Here is a 14952-nt window from a genome sequence, read left to right as displayed (position 1 = left end):
TTTCTGAAATCTGAATATAAAACTGAAATTGCAAAATGTGGTTCAGATGAATATCAAGCATTTCATACAATTGTTTCTTCAACTATTTATAGATGGCTATGAATACTATTATTATGGGCCAAGTGACTTTATGTACATTTAAATAACAACACTTTTCTTTTGCAGGAATACCAGGACTCACAATAAAGAACCCTCAAAGAACTCAGGATCAACTACTGTCTCATAAGCATTATGCAGGATCTTTTTGAAAATGTAGGAATGCAGGGGTGCCTGGGTGGCTCAGTGGGTTAAGTCCCTGCCTTTGGCTCAGGTCACGATCTCAGGGTCCTGGGATGGAGTCTCACATCCGCATAGGCTCTCTGCTCAGCAGGGAGCCTGCTTTCCCCTTTTCCTCTGCCTGCCTCTGCCTACTTGTGATCTGTCTCTGTCAAATAAATAAATAAAATCTTTTTAAAAAAGAAAGAAAATGCAGTAATGCAGCACTTAGCACATGTTATTTGCTCTAATGTACAGTCAGCAAATAATTTAAAATAATTGTGTAGAAAATTACTAAAAGTTAACCTTTTGTTATATATAAGGCAACAATTGTAATTTTTTTAAAATTTCGATTTAAAAATAAAATCATCCTTGGTAAAAGAGGATTCAAAAATACTTTTTGACATTAATATGTATAGCTTTTGTGCCACATTTAATACTGTTTAATCAACACATAGATACCTATTTCATAGAAGAAATGAAAAGTAAACTTTAAAAAGGAGACAATGTAAACATGCTCATTGCTCTATGAGACTTTGCTAGTCTTGACATTGTGTGGCCAACACAACATGGGATTCCTATCAACATGCAAAAGCTTCCTGCTCCTACCTCTGCATCCTCAACAATAAACAAAATGGGCTCTGCATATTCCAGACAGTCATGATTATTTTCACCCTTCCCTTAGGGATGATGGAAGAATTGAACCACCCGGGGTTATACCCACACTCTGATTTTGAACCAATTAAATAAGTATCTATCAACAGTATAACTTTCAGGTTACTTTTAGGTTACTTTAGAAAAATATTATTCAGACTTGTCATATATCAAACAGTAAAATAGGATCCTGTGGAAGACCTTACATCATACTTATAAATTATTTACAGATTTTTAATACTTTTTTTCAATCTTTTAATCAAGAAAATACATTCTTTTTTTTTTTTTTTTTTTAAAGATTTATTTATTTATTTATTTGACAGAGAGAGATTACAAGTAGGCAGAGAGGCAGGCAGAGAGAGAGGAGGAAGCAGGCTCCCTGCTGAGCAGAGAGCCCGATGCGGGACTCAATCCCAGGACCCTGAGATCATGACCTGAGCCGAAGGCAGAGGCTTAACCCACTGAGCCACCCAGGCGCCCCAAGAAAATACATTCTTGGTAATCAACAATAATATCCTGGTTGCAAATAGGGATTCCTTATAGATTATGGTAAAGATTTCAGTGTGAAATAACCCAAGGCAGGGGGAAACTTGACAAAATAGGACACATTTTCATCATACTTTTTTAAATGATAGGAAAAAAATTTAATAAAGGATTAAATTATACTTCAGCAATTTTTTGATTATCACCATCACATTTATGGAATCAGTTATTGACTAGGGTGATTGTATAATGTTTTCTTCAAAAAGTGAAGGCGAAATGTCAACAGTTATACAGGGTAACAAGTATGAGCCAAAATTATTTTGGAAAATGAGGTCTATTGTCTTTTTAACTTTGAACATATATGCATATAGCAAAATGTATTTCATCCTGACAAGCAGAAGCAAGATTCAGTTCCAGAGGGGAAAAAAAAGTGGAAGAAAAAATGCTCACAAAGTGTGATTCTAGAGAAGAGAGTTGTGTTAACTTGGGTGTCTATAATGGTTAATTTTGTGTCAACTTGAATGGACCATGGGGTGCTCAGGCACCATGGGGTGCCTTAACATTATTCTTGGTATTTCAGTGACAGTATTTTTGTAAGAGATGAAATTTTTGTTTTTGTTGTTAAGATTTGACTGATAGACTGACTGATTGATTTAGAGAGCACAAGTATGGGGAGACGCAGATGGAGAATCTTAAGCCGGCTCCATAACCAGCACCGAGTCCAACCCTAGGCTTGATCCCACAACCCTGAGATCATGACCCGAGCTGCAATCAAGGGTCAGACACTTAACCCAATGAGCTACTAGGTACCCCTATAAGAGATCAACATGTAAATCAGTAGACCAAGTGAAACAGATTGCTCTCCCTAAAGTGGGTGGGCCTTGTCAGATGAGTTGAAGGCTTGAGATAAAACAAAAAAGTTGATCCTTCCCCAAATAGGAAAGAATTCTTCCTGTCGGATGGCCTCCAAGCTAGAAGATAGCTTTTTTTTTCCTGTTTTGGTCTCAAACTGGAACTAAATCATCAGCTCTTCTGGTTCTCTAGCTTGGCAACTCAGCCTACAGGTCTTGGGATTTGCAGCCTTCATAACTGTGTGATCCAACTTCTTATAGTAAGTCTCCTTTTCTATGTATACATGTTATTAGTTTTGTTTTGACAAATACAGAAATCTAACAAACAGACCCTGAGACACGTCTTTTATGGGAGTGATATTAGGAAGGACTGGATGTGAGACAGGAAGAGAAGGAAGTAAATAAAGAATGTGCTATTGAGCAGATGACATGATGGGCAAACAGGATTCGATTCTGCTCTGGAACTCTGAGAGGCAATATAGGGCATGCCTCAGACTTATCTTACTTGATGAGTAAGGGGCAGGAGTATGTAAGGAATATTTACCAATTTTCATTAGTGTTTGGTTGAGGATTACTCTGAAGGGAGGTGGAAGGTTATTTCCCTGGCATGCTTAGTCAACTCAGTGCACAAAAATGGTGTTTGCTAAAGGGATATGGGCAAGTCACCACTAGTATCTGCTTCATTAAGGTAAAATATATAATGACAGGTAGCTGTTAGAATAGAGGAAAACAGAATATGGCCCGGTTTCTCTTAGCTTTGCCAGTTTTTGTTTAAGCAATTTATTAAAGGTGAGAATTTGTATCACACATAATCCCTGGAGGCATGATTCAGGATTCCATTTATATTCCAAACACAGAATTTTAGTTACAAGAAAATGCTAGAGCAAATAATATGTTTTGCATGTATTTCTACAAACTATCAGGCAGACTACCAAATAACCTCTAAAGTAACCAAAATCAAGGGATATGATACAATGTTCTTTTATTTTACTTCAGAATTATTCAAAATGTTGCTTAGTTTCTATGCCTACAAATTATGCTTGCTAGATTTCACAGCACCCCACTTTCTGTGTCCCCCGACCCCCACATGTTTCTGATTCAACTCTTATATCTCTGGCTACTCTTTCTCAGGTTCTGTTGTCTTTTTGCATTTAGGCTTTAATTACTGAGATCACCAAGAATGGAGTTCATGATCTGTTCTCATGTTAATTTTGGCTGGGTCCTTTCAGCACACCCATCTCTTTAGATTCTAGGTAGTAACCAGTTGTTCTCAGGTTTATATTCTAGAGGCAAATCTGTACCACAAGCTACACTGAAATATATGCAGCACCCATTTGACATGTCCCCTCAGATGTCTAAAAGACATGGTGCCTTTACCATGTCCAAAATGAACTCCAGCTCTCCAACCATTACCTCCATGTTCTTTAACTGGCAATCTCTTGTTCTGTAGATACTGCCAGCCTCCTCCATCCAGCTACATACACCAGACACCTCCTGTTTCCTTGGATTTCTATCTTCAACCAATTAATTAATTCTGGTTGATCTATGTCCGAATAGTTTTCAAATCTGCTCATTTCTTTCTTATAGCTCCACAACTACTTCTTTTATCTAGTTTATAGTGATAGTGAATGGTCTCTCTCTCTCTCTCATGCCAGTTTTTGTCTCCCTAAAATCTGATTTTTAGAACTAAACAAAGTTGTCTTCTCAAAACATAAATTTGACAGGGGCATCTGGATGGCTCAGTCAGTTGAGCATCTGACTCTTAATTTCAGCTCAAGTCATGATCTCAGGGTTGTAAGATGGAGCCTCAGGTTGGATTCCACTCTACATGTGATGTCTTCTTGGGACTCTCTCCCTATCCCTTTGACCCTCCCCTTTGCTCATGCTACCTCTCTGTTTCTAAAATAAATAAATAAAATCTTTAAGAAAAAAATACAGATAAATCTGATAACATCAATGTTCTGGTTAAAACCCTGAATGCTTAATCTTTGCTGTTAAGACTGAAAGCAAAATCATTAGTATAGCCTTTATCTCATGTGATCTGTACACTTATTTATTTAGTTAGTTAGGTTTTTGGTTTTTTTTTTTTTTTTTTTTTTTTTGAGAGAGAGAGAGCTCAAGCATATACAAGCAGGAGGAGAAGGAAAAGAAAACTCCCTGCTGAGCAGGGAGCCTGACAAAGGACTTGATCCCAGGATCTTGAGATCATGACCTGAGCCAAAGGCAGATGCTTAACCAACTGAGCCACCAAGAAGCCCCCTTCTCTTGCCTTCTAACATTCATTTTCATTCTTTGAATAAATTTTATACAAATTATCTGGAATATTCCATTCTGGGAGAGCTTATTTAACTCTTGAAACTCTTGAAACATTTTTGAGGGCATTCATTCCTTACCCTCGAGTTTGATCAGATGCCTTTTCTACATGTTCTCTATCACATTGGTATAATTTTTAAACAGTCACGGCTATATCTTCAGTATCTTGCATAATGCTTTACACAAAATCTGTGCTTAATAAATAAATTCTTAAATGAATGAATATGCTAAGGATTTCCTTATACTATCTTATTGGTTTGATATATTAATCCTAAAATACTAAAAAGGGTTTCATTGAAATCTTTTGGTGTCTGTTGTATGTAAAATTAGTCTTAAATATTCAGGTTACAAATAAACCACTTCTTCACAATACAGAGTGACAGTCTTCAGTTCTTTGTGGATATGTATGGTATTTCAAATTACTAATATAATGTATTATATTGTACCAATTAATAACAGTAAAAGGGGGTTAGTAAAAATGCATTATTATTGCTATAAATTTATCTTAGCTTTGTTTCAGCTTTTTAAAAAATTTCCATCTCTGTTTTAAAAGGTCTTCAAGTAAATGAACTCTAAGACCATATTTATTGAACATGTCTATATAGAATCATATATATTTTTATACAAAATCTAATGCCCATCATATATAAAAAAACATACAGATGGCAGAGAACAGTAAATAATTAGGTTTAAATTATTTTAGAATACAGAATATATACTATTATTATAAAACACTACACTTAGTAAAATATATATTTTTTTATATGGTTATTTCATTCACTACATTTTGAGCATTCAGGATCCAAGATCTTAACCTATCTAATTGTATGTTGTCACCTCCTAACAAAATGCCTTAAATGTAAGAGCTCTTTAAATGTTCAGTGTATAAATGAATTAGTTGCTTCTTATTTCTTTCAAAATGCAAGAAAATGAGAAAGTTTGAATAAGAATGTAGAAAACAGGGATATATTCATTCATCCACAAATTATTTTTCAGTGCTTCCTAGCATACAAGCAAAAAATATGCAGCTATTTTAAAAGCACAATATTTCCTTTCTAAGATTTTTGTAGGAAAAATATCCCTCTTTAAAATCTATTTTTAAAATTATTAAAATGTGAAAAAAACACACTTTAGTCCTAAGTGTTATTTCTTTTACTTATCTGACAAATTCTGGGTTTCCTTTAGAAACAGGCACAATTACTATCAAGAGATAGATTGATGCACAAATGATTCTTTTTTTAATCAAAAATTTAAAAGCTTTATGAACTTGGCAGTAAGGACACCTCTTGTTTTATTTCAACAACTCAGAATTTGAATCAAAGTGAAGATATTGATCCAGTGAAATGGATTTTCTATAGACTTAACAAAGATTTTAGAAAGGAGGAAAGATCAGTGATGCAGCTACTATTAAACCACCTAATGGACAATCTTAAACATACAAGCTCTTAAAGTATTTAGTGTCAGTGGTTCAATGTTTATCCATCACTTAGGGATCTGTAGATGAATAAAAAAGAAGTTTTAAATTAAATGTTTTATCAATAAAAAAAGAAAAAAAGGGCGCCTGGGTGGCTCAGTGGTTAAGCCGCTGCCTTCGGCTCAGGTCATGATCTCAGGGTCCTGGGATCGAGTCCCGCATCGGGCTCTCTGCTCAGCAGGAAGCCTGCTTCCCTCTCTCTCTCTCTGCCTGCCTCTCCATCTACTTGTGATTTCTCTCTGTCAAATAAATAAATAAAATCTTTAAAAAAAAAAAAAAGAAAAAAAAACCCTTACCTCTTCCATAAAAAAAGAAATACAACAGAAATTTAAGATTATAAAGAACATCAGCCTGTTATGGATGATGAAAAAATTTCCAAATAAGAGAAGCAATTGTAAACTAATATCTACTATAAGTGTACTGTATCATTTCATATTGTATAATATATTGAGTGAATAAAGGTGGTTTATAACTTAAAACATCAGTCAGTTGCATTTTCCATGACATTATGTGGATCCTTGGTTAAAAGCAAAATATTATTTTGATCATTTTATGGAAAAGTTATTTCTTATGAGTACTCCCAAATAATTCATTTAACATTTGTATAGTTCCTAGAGCATATGAGTCATAGTACCATTACCCATTTTTATCCATTATTTCACCAGAATTGTAACATAACATTATAGCATTCACAGTGTAACACCTAAAGCTCTGGTATTAGTTTTCATAAATGATGCTACTGAGTATTTAGTATATTCTTAGAAAAGCAAAATCTGAGCAGTGTCTATATTTTTCACTGCTTTATCCTTGGTTCTAGAATAACTCCTGGCCCTCAATTAAATATTTGTTGAATAAATGAATGAGTTATGAATTTTAATAATATTTTCCAACCATTAGTGTGTTATAAATCAAATTCATTTGTTATAGTTAATCTTCTAGTGGTAATGAAAATTGGGCAAATACTTAGTAAATAATAGTCATTGTTTTAAATATTCTATATCTATTGGCTCAGTGAACTCTCTCCTACAGCATACCAGGAAGGTTATGTTGTTGACCTATTGTGTAGAACATGAAGGTAAGTCTCAGATGAGTCATTCACCCTCGTTACATAATCATAAATCATTTACACAGTTTGAATCTTGGTCTCTGATCTTCACTTACCTCAGTAAACTTGTGTTTCCTTTTCCCTCTTAGATGACACTAGGAATTGCTAGTGCTTCTGTAGTAACCTCTGTGTCCTCTATCGTTCTTTAAAACCAACTCTTTTCTCCATTTGGCTGGATTGGAAACTGGCAAAAGATTTGCTTTGACTCTATATGATCTGCAAGTTATAAAACCTATCTGGCAATGTTACTGAATTCTACATGTAAACCATATGTCAGTTTCCTGATAATCTCCTCTTCTTCTTCTTCTTTTGTTTTTATGTATTACATCCCCCCTCACATCTCTTCAAAATGAAAATATTCTTTTGAGTGAAGGACGTTAAAAGGTACAGACTTCCAGTTACGAGATTTTTAAGTTTTGAAGATATAACGTATAGCATGATGCCTATAGTTAGTAATACTATATGTGTATTTGAAAATTGCTAAGAGAACTGATCTTAAAACTTCTCATAACAAGAAAAATTATTTTAACTATGTGCAGTGATGATGTTAAATAAACGTTATAGTAATCATTTATATGTGTATATATATGTATATATATATCCTAAATAACTATATTATATACCTTAAATTAATACAGTGTTATATGTCAATTATATATCAAAATTATTTATCAATAAAACTGGGAAAATATTTTAAAATAAAGAAATATATTCCCTTATTTATTATGATATATCCTTCTCAGCAACATATTTCTCTTCTCTATAAAATAATACAGAAATATTCCCAGAGCAAATTTCTATTAAGGAAAATTTAGAAACTTTTAAGTATTTTGTAAATGAGAGAATTATGATTCTTTGCTTTATAACGATGTTATTTTATAGAAGTTTCTGGAAAAAATAATTTAATTAGCACCCTTATAAGTATCTCTTGGTAATTACATTAATACTAAAGAAAATTAGTCACCTATGCAAATTTCTGAAGCCACTTTGAAGTTTACTCTAAAATAAGTAATAGTTCTCAGTTAGAGGCAATTGTGCACCCCACACCCAAGGACATTTGGCAATATCTGGAGATATTTTTGCTTGTTACAACATGGAGGACATATAGAAGTAATACCATTAGCATCTAATGGATAGAGGACAGGAAGGTTACTGAACATCCTACAGTACAAAAGATATCCCCTTCACAGTAAAGAATTACCTGGCCCAAGATGTCAATAGTAGCCTCCTGTAAAATGTTTATTTTTCACTCTATTCATAACCTATATAGCTCTTCTTTGTTACAATGGATTGGGAATGACCAGAGAACTATGAAACCGTGTACATTTATATGGGATGTTTGGTCTATTCTCATATCTCATATCTCTATTTTGAAATGAAGGAAGTATTGAATACTCTGAGAAAGGCCATTATAATACTTTCCTGAAGTAAAAAGCTACAATGCAAACTCAGTCTACACCTCAAGGTTGACCACTTTTTATGTTGATATACCAAGAGTTAAATAGAACCATTTCAGCTGTTATGTATTTCCTCTATGTAAGACTGATTTTTTCTAAAGTATCTAATTTTTCCCCTGTTTGTAATTTTACAATAAAACTCAAACTTTTAACTTCCCTTTTAACTCACAACATTATGCAAAGAATGCTCAAAACTATCAGGTACTTTTCCTTCAACAGTTTGTTAAATTCCTTTTGATTCTAATGAAAAATTATTTTGTGTTAATCTTTTATTTATTCAACAAATATCTACAAATTAGTGTGGGCATAAGACCCATTGCTACTACTAGTCAAGTGTTATACATCCACAAATATAGTAGCCTTTAGTAATTTAATCCAAAGCAGAAAGATAAATTATGTATAGTTCAAAATCATGCAAAATTCAAAACTGAAAGCAACATAGCACTCTGACAGTGTATTATGGGTGTTATTGAGGAAGAGATTATATGTATTTGTCAGAAACAAAGAAAGTGGGGCACCTAGGTGGCTCAGTGGGTTAAAACCTCTGCCTTCGGCTCAGGTCATGATCCCAGCATCCTCGGATCAAGCCCCGCATTGGGCTCTCTGCTCAGCGGGCCGCCTGCTTCCTCCTCTCTCTGCCTGCCTCTCTGCCTACATGTGATCTCTGTCTGTTACAATAAATAAATAATATCTTAAAAGAAAGAAAGAAAGAAAGAAAGTTACCCAGAGAAGTGGCATTTAAAACAATTCAAAGAATACATAATACTTGAGCTGACAAAATTTTTCTAGAGGTAGAGAAAATAAAGGAATTCAAACAAAGAGTTGAACAAGGGGTTGATGAAAAGAAAAATGTGGACTGTATATGAGTTGTATGTGAGACATCTAGAAATAATGTAAACTCTAGGATGTATTATCTCTATAAAGAGGTGCCAAAAGCAATGTTATAGAGGGGTATATTTTCAAAACCTTCAGTATCAGGCTAAAGAGTTTGGACACCATGTTAGAGGCAATAAGACAGCATCTTAAGTTTATAATCAAGTGAGTATTAGGGTCAGAACCAAGGTTTAGAAGATAAGATTTGGCAGTGGGTAAAACTGAATGGATCAGGGAGCTATTAGAAGCAAAATGTCTCTATTATGAAGTTGAGCCACAAGGAAAGTAAGTAAAAGTAAAGTTAAAGTTAAGTAAAAGTTAAAAAAAAATGTTAAGTAAAAGTTAAGTAAACGAAAAAGGTTGCAGTAGAAGTATAGATAATAACATCAATATTTTTGCTTATACTCTAATTCATAAATTTCTATAACTGTAGACTCTATAGTACATTACTTTAAGTGCATTTTCTCTGTCTCATTTATTCTTACTTATATTTTAGCTTAAAATAATTGTTTCTCCAATATTTTATTCTAGTTCTTAGAATAATTATAAAATATAGGGAATTTATAATTTGGAATTCATAATAATTAAAATAATTATAATAATTTATCAAATGAAGTGCTCTTGTATTTAATGGTCTGATACGATGATGTAAAATGCATAGTTTTAATTCAACAGTGGTAGAGTTAGCTGTGCTGTGGGAGACAAAGATAGATTTAACTAGTTGATAGCTTCGACACTGGAGATGAATTATTTAGGAAAGGCATCAGTTAAATTTCATGGCTACCTAGTAAATTTTGACAGCTCTGAAAGCACATTAAAAAAAAAATCTCCAAATCATTATTTAAAATAAAAATGAAAAACCAGTACTCATTGTGTTTCTAAACATTTTCAAGTTGTTTGTGGTTTTGGTAAATTAAAGAAAATTTATTATGTCACCATGAATAGAATTCATCACAGGGATGCAAAAAGAAAGAGTAAATAATGAAATGAACACATTAATGTAAAGTTGTTTTAGATTTTATAAATCTGCTATGGGATGGCCTAAGCACTGAGTATTTATTTAACAAACATACATTAATAGACAATGTATAGATTAAGTCAAACATGATGGCTTAATGTAAAACTATACATCTTAGTGAGGGAATGAATATCTCACTTCATGTTCATTAACTATTAAGTTAACTATCAAGTTTGGTTTTGTTTCCTATGTTATCTAATCTTTAAAATGTCCCCTTTTGGGGTACCTAGGTTAAAACTCTGACTCTTGATTTTGGCTCTGGTCCTGATCTCTGGTGGTGGGATCCAGCCCCACATGGGGTTCTATGCTCAGCAGGAAGTCTGTTTGAGAATCTCTCTCCCTCTTCTCTTCCCCTTTTGTGCTTTCACTCTGTCTCTCTTTTTTTCTCTCTAAATTAAATAAATAAATCTTTAAAAAACTAAACTAAAATAAAATGTCCCCCTTTATGTCATTCTGGTAAATTTGACAAAGACTAAAATCATCATAATCATCATCACCATCACAGTAACAATAAAAATAATACAGTAATAGTCCTTTCCTTACATTTAGTGTATATTTTCAAACATGTTTAAATTGAGAAAAGCCAAATCAAAAAATAACTACATAGTTATTATAGTAGATTATCTCCATGAGATGTTTCCTTTAGGATAAAAAGGTTTTATTTATATCTTTTATTAATGGGAAGAAAAAATATTTTACAAATTATTTTTGTTTTCCCAGTATCATCACATTTTTAATTATTTTTACTGAGTATAGTTGACACACAATGTTATATTTGGTTCAAGTGTATAACCCAGTAATTCAATATCTTTGCTGTGCTCACCACAGTGTAGCTACTATCCATCACCATACAATGTTACAGTATCATTTACTGTATTCCTGATGCTGTGTCCTTTATTCCTTTGACTTATTCATTCCATAACTAGGAGCCTGTATAGCACGTTCCTCTTCAACCATTTTGCTCCCCGTCCCTCAATTCCTTCCCCCTGGCTATCATTTGTTCTTTGTATTTAAAGGTCTGATTCTACTTTTTATTTATTCATTTGTTTTGGTTTTTAGAGTCCACAAAAAAGTGAAATCATACAGTAGGTATTTATCTTTCTCAGTCTGATTCACTTAGCATAATCACCAAATTTAAGATCTTTTTTTTTTTTTTCAGTATTGGTGAATAATGTTAAGTCCTGGGCAAAATTACAAAGCAAACAATCTTTTTATATATTCTTTTTGCTTCTTTAATTGGTTCCCTATTTCTATTCTCAAGGTTTTTCAATTTCCTTTTATAATATATAGACCTCAGAGAAAGTATTTGCTAAACTTGTTTTCAGTCATAAGGTATATGTTACCTTCCTAATGATAATAATAGAAAGCCAAACACTTATAAAAATTATTTGATTTAATCCTTACAGAAAATACGAAGTAGGTATATTTTCCAGATGAGGAAATTAGGTTTAGAGTGACTAGCATAAAGTTACTTAGGGAAGCTTGAATTTCAACTTAGTATTTTCTGACTTTAGAACTTGAACTTTAAAAAATGTAGTATTGAGGGATGCTGGGGGTGGCTTAGTTTGACTTTGGCTCAGGTCATGATCTTCAGGGTCCTGGGATCAAGGCCCATGTTGGGCTCCCTGCTCAGCAGGGAATCTACTTCTCCTTCTCCCTCTGTCCTTCTATCTGCAAGTGCGGTCTCTGTCTTTCTCTCACTCAAATAAATAAATAAACTCTTAAAAAATGCAGTATTGATTTTCAAGGTCACACTACATTCAAAATATATTTTCTTTACATATATATATATATATAAGATTAGAATTAGTATAGTAATTAGAATTAGATAGTAAGATTTAGTAAGAATAGTAATTTAGTAATAGTAAGATAGTAAGAATTAGTATAGTAATTAGAATTAGATAGTAAGATTAGAATTATATATATATATATATCTTACTCCAGTGGTTGTTAACCTGTATTTGGACACCAAACACTCTAGTCTTATAAGAGCACAGTTCATCTCTATACAGCACAGCTTATATACTGCCTCAAAGAATAGATAGGCTCTGATCATCACTCACTCATGAGCTCCAGTATAATCATTCTATGCTTTACTTTAATCAAAAACTAAATCACAGGGGCGCCTGGGTGGCTCAGTGGGTTAAAGCCTCTGCCTTCAGCTCAGGTCATGATCCCAGGGTCCTGGGATCAAGCCCCACATCGGGCTCTCTGCTCGGCAGGGAGCCTGCTTTCTCCTCTCTCTCTCTGCCTGCCTCTCTGCCTACTGGTGATCTCTGTCTGTCAAGTAAATAAATAAAATCTTTAAAAAAAAAAAAAAAAAAAACTAAATCACAAATTCTAAAATTGTAGGTACCACAAAGAAAACTGAAAGGAATTTTGAAGATCAGAATATAACTTTATGCAATTCTGTAATAATCACTAAAATAATCACTAAAATCACTAGCCTTGTTCATAAAAATATAAATTAAAAATTTCCTCCTAGAAAAGGTATGCAGGTTTAACCCTCAGTATATCATTAGTGTGCAATGGCCTCAATCTTAGTTGTTGAGTGTCTTTTTGCAACAATTCTAGGGGCACCTGGGTCGCTCAGTCGTTAATCAGCTGTCTTCAGCTCAGGTCATGATCCCAGGGTCCTGGGATGGAGCCCTACATTGAGGGGGGGGTCTCTGCTCAGCAGGAAGCCTGCTTCTCCCTCTCCCACTCCCCCTGCTTGTGTTCCTTCTCTCACGGTGTCTCTCTCTGTCAAATAAATACAATCTTTAAAAAATGAAAACAATTCTAAATACATTTAGAGAAAGTATTTCATGATTTGTATCCTTTCTTAGAGGTCCTCCAAAAAACAAAGAGAGAATTCACTTTTTAAGATAGATTTTAAATTATTCTCTCTTGCAATTATGATATGAAGGTACTGGACTCTTGTAAATCTAAGATACATTATGAAATTATAACAGTGTTATATTTTTTGTAGTATGAGGAATCTTGCTACTTTAGGATTCTATGAATTACTTCATCATGAACTTGACCCTAACTCATCAATTGTCCCCAACTATGCTACAAGAAATGACATAATAAAAAAAAAATAGATGTATGATAAAATCATCTAGAGTTGTGGTGTGCAATATAGTAACCACTAGTCACATGTGGCTATTTAAATTTCAATATAAATTGACTGCAATTTAATAAAATTTAAACCATTCATTTTTAGTCAAAAGGTTTACATTTCAAGTGCTTTGTAGCTCCATGTAGCTAAACATTGGCTACTTACTATTTTGGGACAGATAGGAATATTACCATCATCACAGAAAATTCTATTAGACAGTGCTGGTATGGATGGATTATGCAAGAATGATATAAATCAGCATGGTTATCTCATCCCTATTTACTTATAGGGTTGCTTAGGTTTTGTGTTTTCTTACATGGAAGTAGAAAAAACGTTTGGAAATAAAAACACAATCATTCTAGTTTTGTTTGCTTGTTTGTTGACTGCTTAGCTTTCATGATCAGTTGAGAATTCTGGATCTTTCATTTCCTGCTCAGAGTAGCAAGTAAAGAAAATTGACAGAGAAAGATATTTTAAAATTATTAGACAGATTAGATGATAAATTCAGAGAGAAAACAGTAGAACTCAAGAATCTAATGATGGTGAAACAGAAGTCTTCACATATGAAATCTTAGATGCATTTTATTAAACTAAAAAATCAATATATAAACAATTTGTTTCTAAGGAAACAAAGGGAGGACTTCATCACATAATATTTTGCAACTTGGTTTTGTTAAAAAGGAAATATGACAACATTCTTTCATTTTTATGATCTCTGCAAATAAGAATTTATATAGTTCATAAGGGGATAAATGATGAAATCATTTGATAATGAAATTTTAAAATTCATTTTCTTTTTCAATTTAGTTGGTGCTTATAAATCTAAAAATGAAATGCTTGCAATTACGGGGCAAAGATATCTTTACTGTCTTTGAAAAAATTATGAATGATCATTTTTAGAGTATTTCATTTTGAAAATGCAATTGTAAAAAGAACCAGAAAAAAATGACTAAATAGAACACATTTGAGATGTCTATTTGAAATCTGACCTTAGTATTTATAATATGGTATGTTCTAGGAGCATACATGACAGTTGTTGTCCACTTTGGATAGATATATCATCAAATCCAGGAAATATGGAATAGAAATCCAAGATTGCTGTATTTAAATTTTTATTATTATTATTATTTTATATCTGATGGACCAACATGTGGTTTGAATTCATGACCCTGAGATTAAGACCTGAGTTGAGATCAAGAGTCAGAGCTTAACCACCAGAGCTTAAGTGCCCCTATATTTATTAAACTCTTATTGAAGAGTATAATAATTCTGTTTTTCCTTACCAGTTTATTATTACATCTAAACATTATTTAAAAAAAAAAAACAATTTACAAACTAAAAATCTAAAATAACGTGTCTCTTAGAT

The 14952-nt window shown here is 33.0% G+C and overlaps 1 protein-coding gene across 3 annotated transcripts in view; it reads right to left on the bottom strand.

Moving 5' to 3' along the window:
• CADM2 (cell adhesion molecule 2) overlaps positions 1 to 14952 on the bottom strand; it is a 1078599-nt gene that overhangs the window by 121399 nt on the left and 942248 nt on the right. The window lies entirely within an intron of this gene.

The sequence above is a fragment of the Neovison vison genome, chromosome 6 (genome assembly GCF_020171115.1).
Source record: "Neovison vison isolate M4711 chromosome 6, ASM_NN_V1, whole genome shotgun sequence".
In the NCBI taxonomy this organism is placed as follows: domain Eukaryota; kingdom Metazoa; phylum Chordata; class Mammalia; order Carnivora; family Mustelidae; genus Neogale; species Neogale vison.
The sequence above is the reverse complement of the archived record's forward strand: the minus strand, read 5'-3'. Positions and strand labels throughout refer to the sequence as shown.